The sequence below is a fragment of the Pecten maximus genome, chromosome 17 (genome assembly GCF_902652985.1).
Source record: "Pecten maximus chromosome 17, xPecMax1.1, whole genome shotgun sequence".
Taxonomy (NCBI): domain Eukaryota; kingdom Metazoa; phylum Mollusca; class Bivalvia; order Pectinida; family Pectinidae; genus Pecten; species Pecten maximus.
The window spans coordinates 5960480-5973153 of NC_047031.1; the positions used below are offsets into that span (position 1 = coordinate 5960480).

Genomic DNA, 12674 nt, shown 5'->3' on the forward strand with positions numbered 1-12674 from the left:
GTCTCAGACACTCACCTTATCATAAACAGCAAATATATTGAGGATGGACAACATATTATTTGCATTATAAGACCATATATTAACAATGAATAACAAAAGTTTAAGCAAGGAGAAGAAAAGGAAAAGGGTGAATACTTGGTGTAGAGTTTAGGTTGTTGATACAAACAACTCGACTTTAAGTACAAAAAAATGTTTTTGGGAGAAATAAAATTTTATGAAAACCTGTTTGTTTTAAGTATATAATCTTGAACAGCTAAGACGATGACCTTGTTTTCTTGTGTTGAAAGTTTCCGGTTCCCAAATAGTAAGATATCGGTTGTAATATTTAAAGGTAAGGAATATAAATACTGCCTTCTTATGTCGTCGTACCTGGCACATTCTAAAAGGAAATGGGTAGCGTTTTCAACTTTGCCGCACAGACAAAGTGGAGATTGAACAATATTTTTATTATATAAATAACTGTTTAGAGAACTACATTCCACTCGTAGACGAGCATGGTAAATTTGACCCTTTCGGGTTCCAAATGTGTAGTGGATAGGTATTTTCCTGCTTAATTGTTGATCGAGGTAAGCTTTTAGAGCAGAAACAGATGGGTTTGATCGAACGTGATGTGGAAGTTTATTCCATTGATCTATTGTAGAGGGTAAAAACGATTGTTTATAAAAAGAGTTTTGCACAATATTGGAGTGACACATGTCTGGTCCGAGTTTCTTGCATCAGAGTTATGTCCCTCCGAAACTGTGTTAGGTATAAGACCATATAAATATTGAGGAGTATATTGATAGAACATTTTATGAAATTGAAGAATTTTTCGATTTTGTCTACGATCAAATAAACTTGTCCATCCTACCTCATTGAACAATTTATCACTACTGGTTAGCTTTGTTGGACCAGTTATTATACGTGCAGCTTCAATATTAAAATTTTCCAAATCTGTAGGAATATTCCCCATACAATATCGGCATATTCAAGGAGTGGTCTGATAAAAGAGAAATAAATAGTTTGCAAATTTGGTCTGTCTAACTGAAATTTCAACGATCTCATTATATTGATTTTAGATGAAGTTTTGGTAATTAAGTAATTTACATAATCTATCCAACGACCATCTCCTGAGAAGAACACACCCAGGTACTTATGAGAAGTTGCATTAATGATAGGAGTATCGTTCATATATATAGAGGGGTGGTAAATGGGATTTCGTTTTCCTCATATTAGCATAGTTTCAGTTTTTCGGCGTAGCCGTATAATTTTCTTTTTGACCCGGATATGACGCGACAGGTGGCGTTACTGCTCAAGATGAAGTATGTGATTGGTTAATGTAGCGGTAAATACAAAATGCAGATATGCAGTTAAAAACGAAACAAAGTTAAGATTGAAGGTAAGCTGAATAAGTCGATGAATCTTTTCAAATGACACATTAATAAAACTATATTCCTGATTCAAATGCAGTCTTATTATCACTAAAAATGATTCAAACTGATCTAATTTTGTTATCCGTGCTGAAACGCATTAGTTCGTTAACTTTTTTTCACCAGCAGTTTTACATATAACCACCAGCATTGAAACTATGCCGTTTATCTTTTTTTAAAGATATCTCTTGTTTGGGGATTGAAGTCTACAAGCCACTGACGGGACCATATATGATTTTTGTTTATATCTGACTCTAGAGTGGCATGACGATATCTTTTGAAGGAATGATGGGGTTTTGTTACTCTGTAGACTTGTTACCTAAACCCTTGCTCAAGTTCAATTATCGGCATATTCCGTGCATATTTAATGAGGCTGCTGTGATCTCACTGGCTGATATCTTTGACGAATAATCAACTTTGATGAATGTTGCTATGTCATGTGTTTCATGTTTAATGCATGATCTCATATAATACAACATTTGCATGGGCGAGGGATCTTGGTAACTACTGTATGCCCCATTTACGACGTCCCCATGCGTTTCAATGTACGTCTCATGTACATCCCATTGTATGTTCCTATGTTCATCCCTATTTACGACGTTCCTGTGTAGGTTTCTATGTGCGTTCCAATGCACGTTTCTGTGTTTGTTTAAATTAAGCATCTCTGTATGTCCCTATGTGAGTCCCAATTTACGTCAATTAGTACATCCCAAAGTATGTTTCAATGCATGTCCCTGTGTACGTCCAATTGTACGTCCCTCTATACGCCCCGATGTTTGCTCTTATGTACGTCCCTGTAAATGTCACTGTTAACATTCCAATGTACATCCCCGTGTTTGTCCCTATGTACGTCTCTATGTACGTCCCTATGAACGTCCCTGTGTACGTCCCTATGTACGTCTCTATGTAAATCCCTATGTACGTCCCTATGTATGTCCCTATGTACGTCTCTATGTATGTCTCTATGTACGTCCCTATGCATGTCCCTATCATTGTCTCTATGTACGTCTCTATGTATGTCCCTATGTACGTCCCTATGCATGTCCCTATCTATGTCTCTATGTACGTCTCTATGTATGTCCCTATGTACGTCCCTATGGACGTCCCTATGTACATCCCTATGTATGTCCCTATGTACGTCCCTATGTACGTCCCTATGTACGTCTCTATGTACGTCCTTATGTACGTCTCTATGTACGTCCCTATGTATGTCTCTATGTATGTCCCTATGTACGTCCCTATGTATGTCCCTATGTACATCCCTATGTACGTCCCTATGTACGTCCCTATGTACGTCTCTATGTACGTCCCTATGTATGTCCCTATGTACGTCTCTATGTATGTCCCTATATACGTCTCTATGTATGTCCCTATGTACGTCTCTATGTATGTCCCTATGTACGTCCCTATGTACGTCCCTATGTACGTCACTATGTATGTCCCTATGTATGTCTCTATGTACGTCCAATTGCACGTCCCTATGTACGTCACTATGTATGTCCCTATGTATGTCCCTATGTATGTCTCTATGTACGTCCAATTGCACGTCCCTATATACATGTACGTCCCTATGTATGTCCCTATGTACGGCCCTATGTTCGTCCCTATGTATGTCCCTATGTATGTCGATGTAAGTCTCTATGTACGTCTCTATGTACGTCCCTATGTACGTCGCTATGTTAGTCCCTATGTACGTCCCTATGTATGTCCCTTTGTACATCCCTATGTATGTTAATGTACGTCCAATTGCACGTCCCTATGTACGTCCCTATGTACGTCGCTGTGTACGTCCCTATGTATGTTCCTATGTACGTCCCTATGTACGTCTCTATATATGTCCATATGTACGTCCCTATGTACGTCCCTATGTATGTCCCTATGTATGTCCCTATGTACGTCCCTATGTACGTCCCTATGTATGTCCCTATGTACGTCTCTATGTATGTCTCTATGTACGTCTCTATGTACGTCTCTATGTACGTCCCTATGTACGTCCCTATGGACGTCCCTATGTACATCCCTATGTATGTCCCTATGTACGTCCCTATGTACGTCCCTATGTACGTCTCTATGTACGTCCCTATGTACGTCTCTATGTACGTCCCTATATACGTCCCTATGTACGTCCCTATATACGTCCCTATGTATGTCCCTATGTATGTCTCTATGTATGTCCCTATGTACGTCCCTATGTACGTCCCTATGTACGTCCCTATGTACGTCTCTATGTACGTCCCTATGTATGTCCCTTCGTACATCCCTATGTATGTTAATGTACGTCCAATTGCACGTCCCTATGTACGTCCCTATGTACGTCCCTATGTACGTCCCTATGTACGTCCCTGTGTACGTCCCTATGTACGTCCCTATGTACGTCCCTTTGTATGTCCCTATGTATGTCCCTTTGTATGTCTCTATGTATGTCCCTTTGTATGTCTCTATGTATGTCCCTATGTACGTCCCTATGTACGTCCCTATATACGTCCCTATGTATGTCCCTATGTATGTCTCTATGTACGTCCCTATGTATGTCCCTTTGTATGTCTCTATGTATGTCCCTATGAACGTCCCTATGTACAACCCTATGTATGTCCCTGTGTACATCCCTATGTATGTCCCTATGTACGTCCCTATGTATGTCCCTATGTATGTACCTATGTACGTCTCTATGTACGTCTCTATGTACGTCCCTATGTATGTCCCTATGTACGTCCCTATGTATGTCCCTATGTATGTCCCTATGTACGTCCCTATGTACGTCCCTATGTATGTCCCTATGTACGTCTCTATGTATGTCTCTATGTACGTCTCTATGTACGTCTCTATGTACGTCCCTATGTACGTCCCTATGTACGTCCCTATGTACGTCTCTATGTACGTCCCTATGTACGTCTCTATGTACGTCCCTATATACGTCCCTATGTACGTCCCTATATACGTCCCTATGTATGTCCCTATGTATGTCTCTATGTATGTCCCTATGTACGTCCCTATGTACGTCCCTATGTACGTCCCTATGTACGTCTCTATGTACGTCCCTATGTATGTCCCTTCGTACATCCCTATGTATGTTAATGTACGTCCAATTGCACGTCCCTATGTACGTCCCTATGTACGTCCCTATGTACGTCCCTATGTACGTCCCTGTGTACGTCCCTATGTATGTCCCTATGTATGTCCCTATGTATGTCCCTTTGTATGTCCCTATGTATGTCCCTGTGTACATCCCTATGTACGTCCCTTTGTATGTCCCTATGTATGTCCCTTTGTATGTCTCTATGTATGTCTCTATGTACGTCTCTATGTACGTCCCTATGTATGTCCCTATTTACGTCCCTATGTATGTCCCTGTGTATGTCCCTATGTATGTCTCTATGTACGTCTCTATGTACGTCCCTATGTATGTCCCTATGTACGTCCCTATGTATGTCCCTATGTATGTTTCTATGTATGTCCCTATGTACGTGCCTATGTATGTCCCTATGTATGTCTCTATGTACGTCTCTATGTACGTCCCTATGTATGTCCCTATGTACGTCCCTATGTATGTCCCTATGTATGTTTCTATGTACGTCCCTATGTATGTCCCTGTGTACGTCCCTATGTATGTCCCTATGTACGTCCCTATGTATGTCCCTATGGACGTCCCTATGAATGTCCCTATGTTTGTCTCTATGTACGTCCCTATGTACGTCTCTATGTACGTCCCTATGTATGTCCCTGTGTACGTCCCTATGTACGTCCCTATGTACGTCCCTTATATACGTTACTGCATAACTATACAAAACACAACCACTTGAGAAACGCTGTTATTTTTTACATGAAAGTCTGTACACACATGTACTTATATTTAACACAAATATACACTAGTCACGTAGATATTTATAGCGTGATAGAAAATCCCCTGACCCACACAATGGAATGATAATAGAGATCTAGGTTATTATTGGAGAGAATTGTACATGTATCTAATGTAATCCTGTACATGTAGTGGTGAGGTTTATATATTAACTATTTCTGGGATTTAAATTACGTGTACGTATTTATAACAGAACTGGAAATCATGACAACACAACTTTTCGTTCCTCATTTCCAAAATAAAAAAAAAGGTTTGAAAATAGTTGAAAATGGTTATTTGACATAAATAATTGTTTTGAAGTTAATTTCTTAATATAACTTGTAGCTCTTAGCATACTGTTATATATTTATCTTATCGGGGGCAAAGCGTCCATAAGCGAGAAAAAAAAGCCTATTGTCATATCAAATTTTATTTTGCTTCAATTTTAAAGTTAAATGGGTTTGGGAATTATGCAGAATCCAAAATAATTATGCATAAATCATTAGGCATTTCCACTAAAATACATGTGTACGTGTTATAAGATGAAGTATTTAATGTTAATAAATTATATAGCATTTTACCAATAGTAAGCCTTTTAAAGTCTAACTGTTGTGTTAGTCTGAAATAAAAGGAACATGGTGGATTATATAAATCATAATGAAACATTTGGTATCTTATATTTTTCTTATTCATACATGTATACAACATACTTACTAGTACAATGCTTCCTCAGGCCACTTTCTGCTCTTTGGATCAATTTGGTAATTATAGTCAGCAATTTGCCGATAGCTTTCGGTATCCATGACGATGGATTAAAATCATAACATGAAATGATGCAGTAAAACTACAGTTCCAGTTATTTTTTCAGAATTCATTTTGGCAGTTCCAGCAACCCTGGTATGTTCTGTCTGCCTCCGGACCCGGGAGTGTCCTTATATAGCAAACACCATAACGTCCCCTTATACCTATTGTATTGGGGATGAAGATGACATGCATTGTATCACTGTGAGTGAAGGATATCTTGTCAGGATTACAAACATTTCTGTCTTTTGTTTTGTGAGTATAAGTAGATCGTATAAAAAGTTATAAAATTTGTGACATTCTATCAAGTAGTAATTACTGCATTTGGTATTTTACCTGCCTGAAATAAATACTTTGATTCATATAAACAAATATAGAATGTAAAGAACATAATATTGGAATTAAGAAAACTACATTATTGGACTAAGCTTATACCCTATTTTGGTTCGAATATTTATGTTAATCTAAACGACAAAATTGTATTAACATTAATTATTAATTGTTAACTTTTACAAACCGTTATGTCATAAGATCAGTGTTTTAAAACCTGGAGATCTAGACTAGTAATTGTAATTTGCATGTCGATTATTTACAGATATAGAAAGCATTAATAGATTACCAGATGATACAACAACAAAATTTCCCTACGAATTTGTTTTGTGACTTGGCAAGATATAGTCATCATAATATGCCTTGTGGTAGACAGGTAAAATTTCACATCTACCTGGGTAATTAGTCAGGTGTGACCCATGACCCTACTATTATGTAAGAAAGGCAGACCAGGTAACTATAATTACTATCTTAAGTACAGTTACCTTGAAACCTGACATGTGTGTTTGTATACGGTGGATTTCCTAGCTGTCTAAGGAATATTTCCCTATAAAGTTATAAATAAAACATCAAGCCAAGGAGGGATACAAATACTATAGAGGGATATTTTTTGGATGGCTAGAAAATACTTTTTGGTGGGAACGACGCATGTGATATAACAGGGGGCATACCCATACAAATTCCGTGTGTTAGGGGGCCAATTTCAAGTAACCATTATTAAATAAAATAAAGTAATGATCAACCAAATTAGTAACTAGTCTATATTCCGGAATATCAGACACGTCATACTCTGTCTATTATTATCAATTAAATGTTTCCGGTTGTAAAATGTTGGACAAGTGTATTTATTCAAAATGAAGTTCTAAGGCTTCTTAAAATGTACAGAAGATCGACTGGCACTTTCTTCGAACCAAAACAAACACGAATTACGTATACTCACTTGTGATACCCGACAGTTTGTTTATTTGTTTGTTTTGTTTAACGTCCTATTTACAGCAAGGGTCATTTAAGGATGTGCCAGGTTTTGGAGGTGGAGGAAAGCCGGAGTACCAGGAGAAAAACCACCAGCCTACGGTCAGTACCTGGCAACTGCCCCACGTAGGTTTCAAACTCACAACCCAGAGGTGGAGGGCTAGTGATAAAATGTTGTGACACCTTAACCACTCGGTCACCACGGCCCAACACCAGACAGAAGAACGCCGCATGATAATATAGCATATAACTGTTATACATTGTATATATATTTTATGGGTGATAATCCCCTTTATGTGATAAAAAAACAATGCATTGCATTATTTTTATTTTCATAGTAAGGGTTTCCATTTTTCCATAATCTAATATTTATCCTAATCTTTCACTGGAAGAAAGGTTATATAATCTTATACATTATAAATAGACTTTAAAAAAAATAAAAAATGTTAACATTTCCTTATATTGGTGAATTAAAATTGCCAGACATGAAATTCTTACTTGTAAGTAAAGCTTCTCAACTAAAATGGCATTGTCCCTTTAACCAGTAAACATTTACTGATAATTACATAATTTTTTTTTTATAATTAGAGAAGGATTTTGAAGGTTTGCCTGTCTTCACCTCACAGAATCTGCATTCAGAGTTACTTCTCTTTAAAACAGTGTTGAGTTCTAGCGAGGATGCTCTACCAAGTTTTGTCAAAATGGATTCAGGCATTCTGGACCAGCAGCATATTTTGAAGAAATGCTTATGGATGGATGACACCCTACTGCAGTGTGATTTTTCATCTTATATGGTGAGTAAGACGAGAATAAATTGTTTAATAGTAATCAGATGTACCAGGGATGTACATATGTTTGTCCTCAGTGTTCATAGTAATCAAATAACAAAATTATACCATCGAATTATACAATCTTATTGTGAACCACTTTCCTGCAAAAATACTTGCCCAATCTTTTTTATTTTCGGATCAGTAAAAATGGTGACTAAATTCTGTGGGCACCAATAAAGTTTTTGAAACATTTTTAGTTCGCCTGGTTGTAATTAAGGCCCTTTCACCATCAGCATCCGTCCTCCATCAAAATTTCCTTTAAATCCCTACTTGGCTAGGAGATCAAACTTGTATAACCAGAGAGTGTGGCTCTCCTCCAGGGGCTGGAGGGGCAGGACCCAATAGGGGAAATTAAGGGTAAATCCTTTAAATCCCTACTTGTCCTGAATGCCTGAATAGATTTGGATGAAATTTTGTCTGGAGCATTATTGGGCATTGAAGGAAATCTAATGATAAATAAACAGACTTTATATGGGTCCCTTGGGGCTGGAGGATATGGGCCAAATAGGGGAAATAGAGGTAAATTCCATAAATTACTGTACTTGTCCTGAATGCCTACACAGATTTTAATGAAATGGTCTGGAGTATTATTTGGCAAAGGAGATATATAATGTATATATGTGTAACAGGAGAGGAGAAAATGTAGCGGCCAGACCGGGGTTCGAACCCGGGACCTCCGAACACTAGTCAGATGCTCTAGTCTACCAATTGAGCTACGTACCTGGTCACCGATGATCGACCCAGTCCAGTCCCGCTACATATGATTGTTGTGACTCATTGTAAGCACAAGGGGTGGGGCCTTATAGGGGAAATAGAGGAAACTTATTTAAATTGCTGCTAGTTCTAAAGCGCTGAATGCTTTTTGATGAAATTTGGTTTGGAACATTATTGCAGTGTACGAAAGTATATATGAAAATCCCTTAGACAATTTCTCTACAGAAAATTGAAATCCCATAGCCCAAGTCATTTTTCCATTGACCCATTTTGTAAACACATACTGTTGAAAGTAGCATAAATAAGATCTTATGTTTTATAAACAAAGAGTGTGGCTCTCTTGGGGTGGGAGAAAAAAGGCCCAATAGGGGAAATATATAAAAAAAAAAAAAAACTAAACTTTTATAATCCGTTTTCTTTTTCAAGAATGACAGGATTTAGTCCACCTGTAGTTTGAACCATTGTTGGGAGAGGCATGAGCTCAGGAAGTAGGAAATCATTTTAAATATAGCTTAAATTAGGGTATATTTTACCATAATTACTGAAATATCCAGATGAGTGATACAGGCCCTCTTGGCCTCTGTTTGATACTGGTTTAAACATTGTATGGAATTGATAGGAAGCTAGTACATTAATTAAAGATAATTTAAAGTTGATTCTAATTCATCAAAAACTTCAGAACCAATTTCTTTAAAATACCCTAATCTGACAGAAATTAAATGTTTTGTTTCACTATGTAATGTTTGTGTGTGCTCAAATGTTAGAAAGTCTAAAAAACAAATTCTTAAGTGTATAAGATTTGTTGTGTTTTGCCATTTGTAAAACTTGCTTTTGATGCGTCATGCACCTCCTGTAACACAAATGTGCATGTGCAAATGTGTTAACAATAAAAATCTGAAATTTGAAACCTAAGCTCACGCTATGTCACTCTCCAAACTTGTTGAGTCTGATCAATGCACAAATACAAAACCTCACTTTTTGTAGGTCACATTATAATGCCTGCTACCCGAGTGCTTGTTCTGACTGACTTACCCGATTCAGGCACAAATACAAGTACACATACGTATAGTTAAAACGCTTCATAAGGGTCACATTATACAATACACCACAAAGTGAAGATTAAATTGCACGACATCGGTTTGTATACTCTTTCACGTTGACCTTGAAAAATATTTAAAAACATTGTTTATTTTTTAGTTTCAACAAAATAAAACAAAACAAGAATCATATCAGAAACATAGGTATATTTATTAATGTGAACTACACGTTGTGTAGCCACTTGTAGAATTGTTGTGTATGGTGTAAGAGAGGAAGACGGAGTCCAAGTAGTTGTATCTTGGTTTATTCATGTGTGTAGAACTGCTCAGTACAGTCCTTGGAAACCGACTACATAATATAGTAACATCTAACCTTTTATAGTCCTTAGTCCTAGGTATGAGTATATATGATTGATTGATACATGATAATACGGAAGACGGCTGTCATATAACCTAAGACAATATTAGATAACCATGTACAACATGTACCATTAATATCAGATCAACTGCGTCAACAGGTAAACAGAATTGGTGCCAAAGGGCAAATGTGTTATATAAAAATACAGATCTAGGAATAAAATCTGATATATATTTTTAACTAAATTTTAAAATAATTTATTATATTTCATTAAGACTGACAATTAGACGTGTTTATGAAATGTAAGTATGTCATTTAAACGTCCCACATTGTATATAGTCAAGGGAGATAACTCTTACACAACAATTTTTTTGACCTGGTAGACGGAATTAGGCTGTCCGGAAAATTTGTAATCCGGATGGTTTGGGCTGGGAATGAAGGTGTTCAGAATATCGAGGGTCCACTGTATATATATATATCGGTCTCCAAACTCAGATGGAGTTTCACATAAATAAGTAGCCCCACTAGTATGTACGTCCCTATAAGAACCTAATTACAAATTATGAAAAATTTTAATAGACCAATCCACCTAGTGGCTTAGGTAGCTGATGATTTTTTAGAACACTATAACACTACATACATATGTACTATGTACTATGTAGGTTTTTATAATTATTAACTTTTTCAGTCTAGGTTATACAGTGCACTAAAACTAGGTCACTGTGACATTCTCAAGGTCAAGATGTTTAGAAATGCAAAACAATAACTTTTTACCAATTTTCAAGTTTTAGGTAGATATTCAGATACATCTTTTTTAAGCCTGAAACTGAACCTTCAAATGAAAAGGCTCATTAGGTGATATTAAATTTTCTATCTTGTATTAATTGGTAAATTAAGCTTTAGTTTTAAATTACATAAAGCAAATTTAGTTGATGAAACTCAAATCAGAACTCACTTCTTCTCAAGCTCTACCAACTGGGATTTAGCTCTAACTTACCTGAAGTGATTCTGAGGTAGTCCTGACCAAGTGTTGTTATTATTCTGGTTGGTTCAAAATCCAAGATGGCCGCCATAACAGCCATCTTGAAAAACATATTTTAAAACTTTTCCCTCAGTTCCACTAGTGCCATTGAGCTAAAAATTGGTGAGGATGATAAAAAAGTGGAGCCAACAAAGTGTTGTTATTTTTCAGCCTAGTAAAAACTTTGCGGTCTCGGCGGCCATTTTGTAACAGATTGTGCAATCATGGTTTTCCTGAACAATGACATCTACCCGGTATTTCAAACTTCTTCTCAAGTTCCACATGCAGTCGGTTCAAAATCCAAGATGGCCTCCATGGCCAATAATGCCACTATATATACATGCTACTGATTATAGAGTACAATTAAGAGTCTTTTAGAGTCAGATTACCATTAAGGCCCATGGGCTTCTTGTTTATAGTGTCCTTGGCACTTTGACTTATTTTGTAGAATATATAAATATCTATATATACATGTATTTACAATATATGGGGCAAAGAAGTAATTCAAACAGTGTAAACAATAAGGTTTGTTAAATTTTCGAGGCAATCCGCCCCTTTATCAAAACACAAAAAATCACAAATACAATCACATAATATATATAAGAAGTACTGGAAATACAATAAATTTACAATATATTATAATGTATTTACAATATATATATATAAGTGTGATGTGACAATCTGATGATTCAGTGTGAGGTATGATCTTCCTGTTCCCAGTGTATATAAGGCCGGATGTTGTGAGGACCCATTACTGGGAAGACTTACCACTTCAGTTTTCTCCTGAACTCTGACCTTAGCCCGGCTACTTCCATTACTGTGTATGTTATATGCACATGTGTATATATATAGATGAAACTCTGTCACAGGCCTTCAACACTGGTTTAGAAAAAAATGGCCGACCTTCCTGACATTCTTTCTCAAAAAAAAACAACAACAAATATTGAATATATAGAAAATAAGGATGAGTATATTTTTAGACTCTATTGTCTTCTTGTTTTCCATGTTTTTTTTATAATAAATGAAAATAAAGGGAAAATATGGAAAACAATGCAGAAAAATATGGGAAAAGACAATTATACCCAAATATGGAAAAATACGGATTGCAGTTTTGACATCCAACTCCATATTATTCCATATGTGAGAGCTGGGTTTTCTGCTTTTTCTCCATATTTTCTCTGCATTTCTTCCACATAAAATGCAAAATTCATTTTCATATTAATTCTGTCCATATTCCATATAAAGAGACCTGAAGTGCAGGAAACCAGTTTAGTTTTCCTTAAACTTCAGCTGCTTAGGAATATAAAAGTTTGTCCTGATCAATATCCTGTGCACAAGTATACAAACCTAGCAGATGTGGGAGG

General features: G+C 36.6%; 1 protein-coding gene across 2 annotated transcripts in view; it reads left to right on the forward strand.

The window, feature by feature from the left end:
* The window catches only part of LOC117315989 (nephrin-like), a 402896-nt gene that overhangs the window by 236075 nt on the left and 154147 nt on the right, over positions 1-12674 (forward strand). The gene's annotated exons all lie outside the window — the stretch shown is intronic.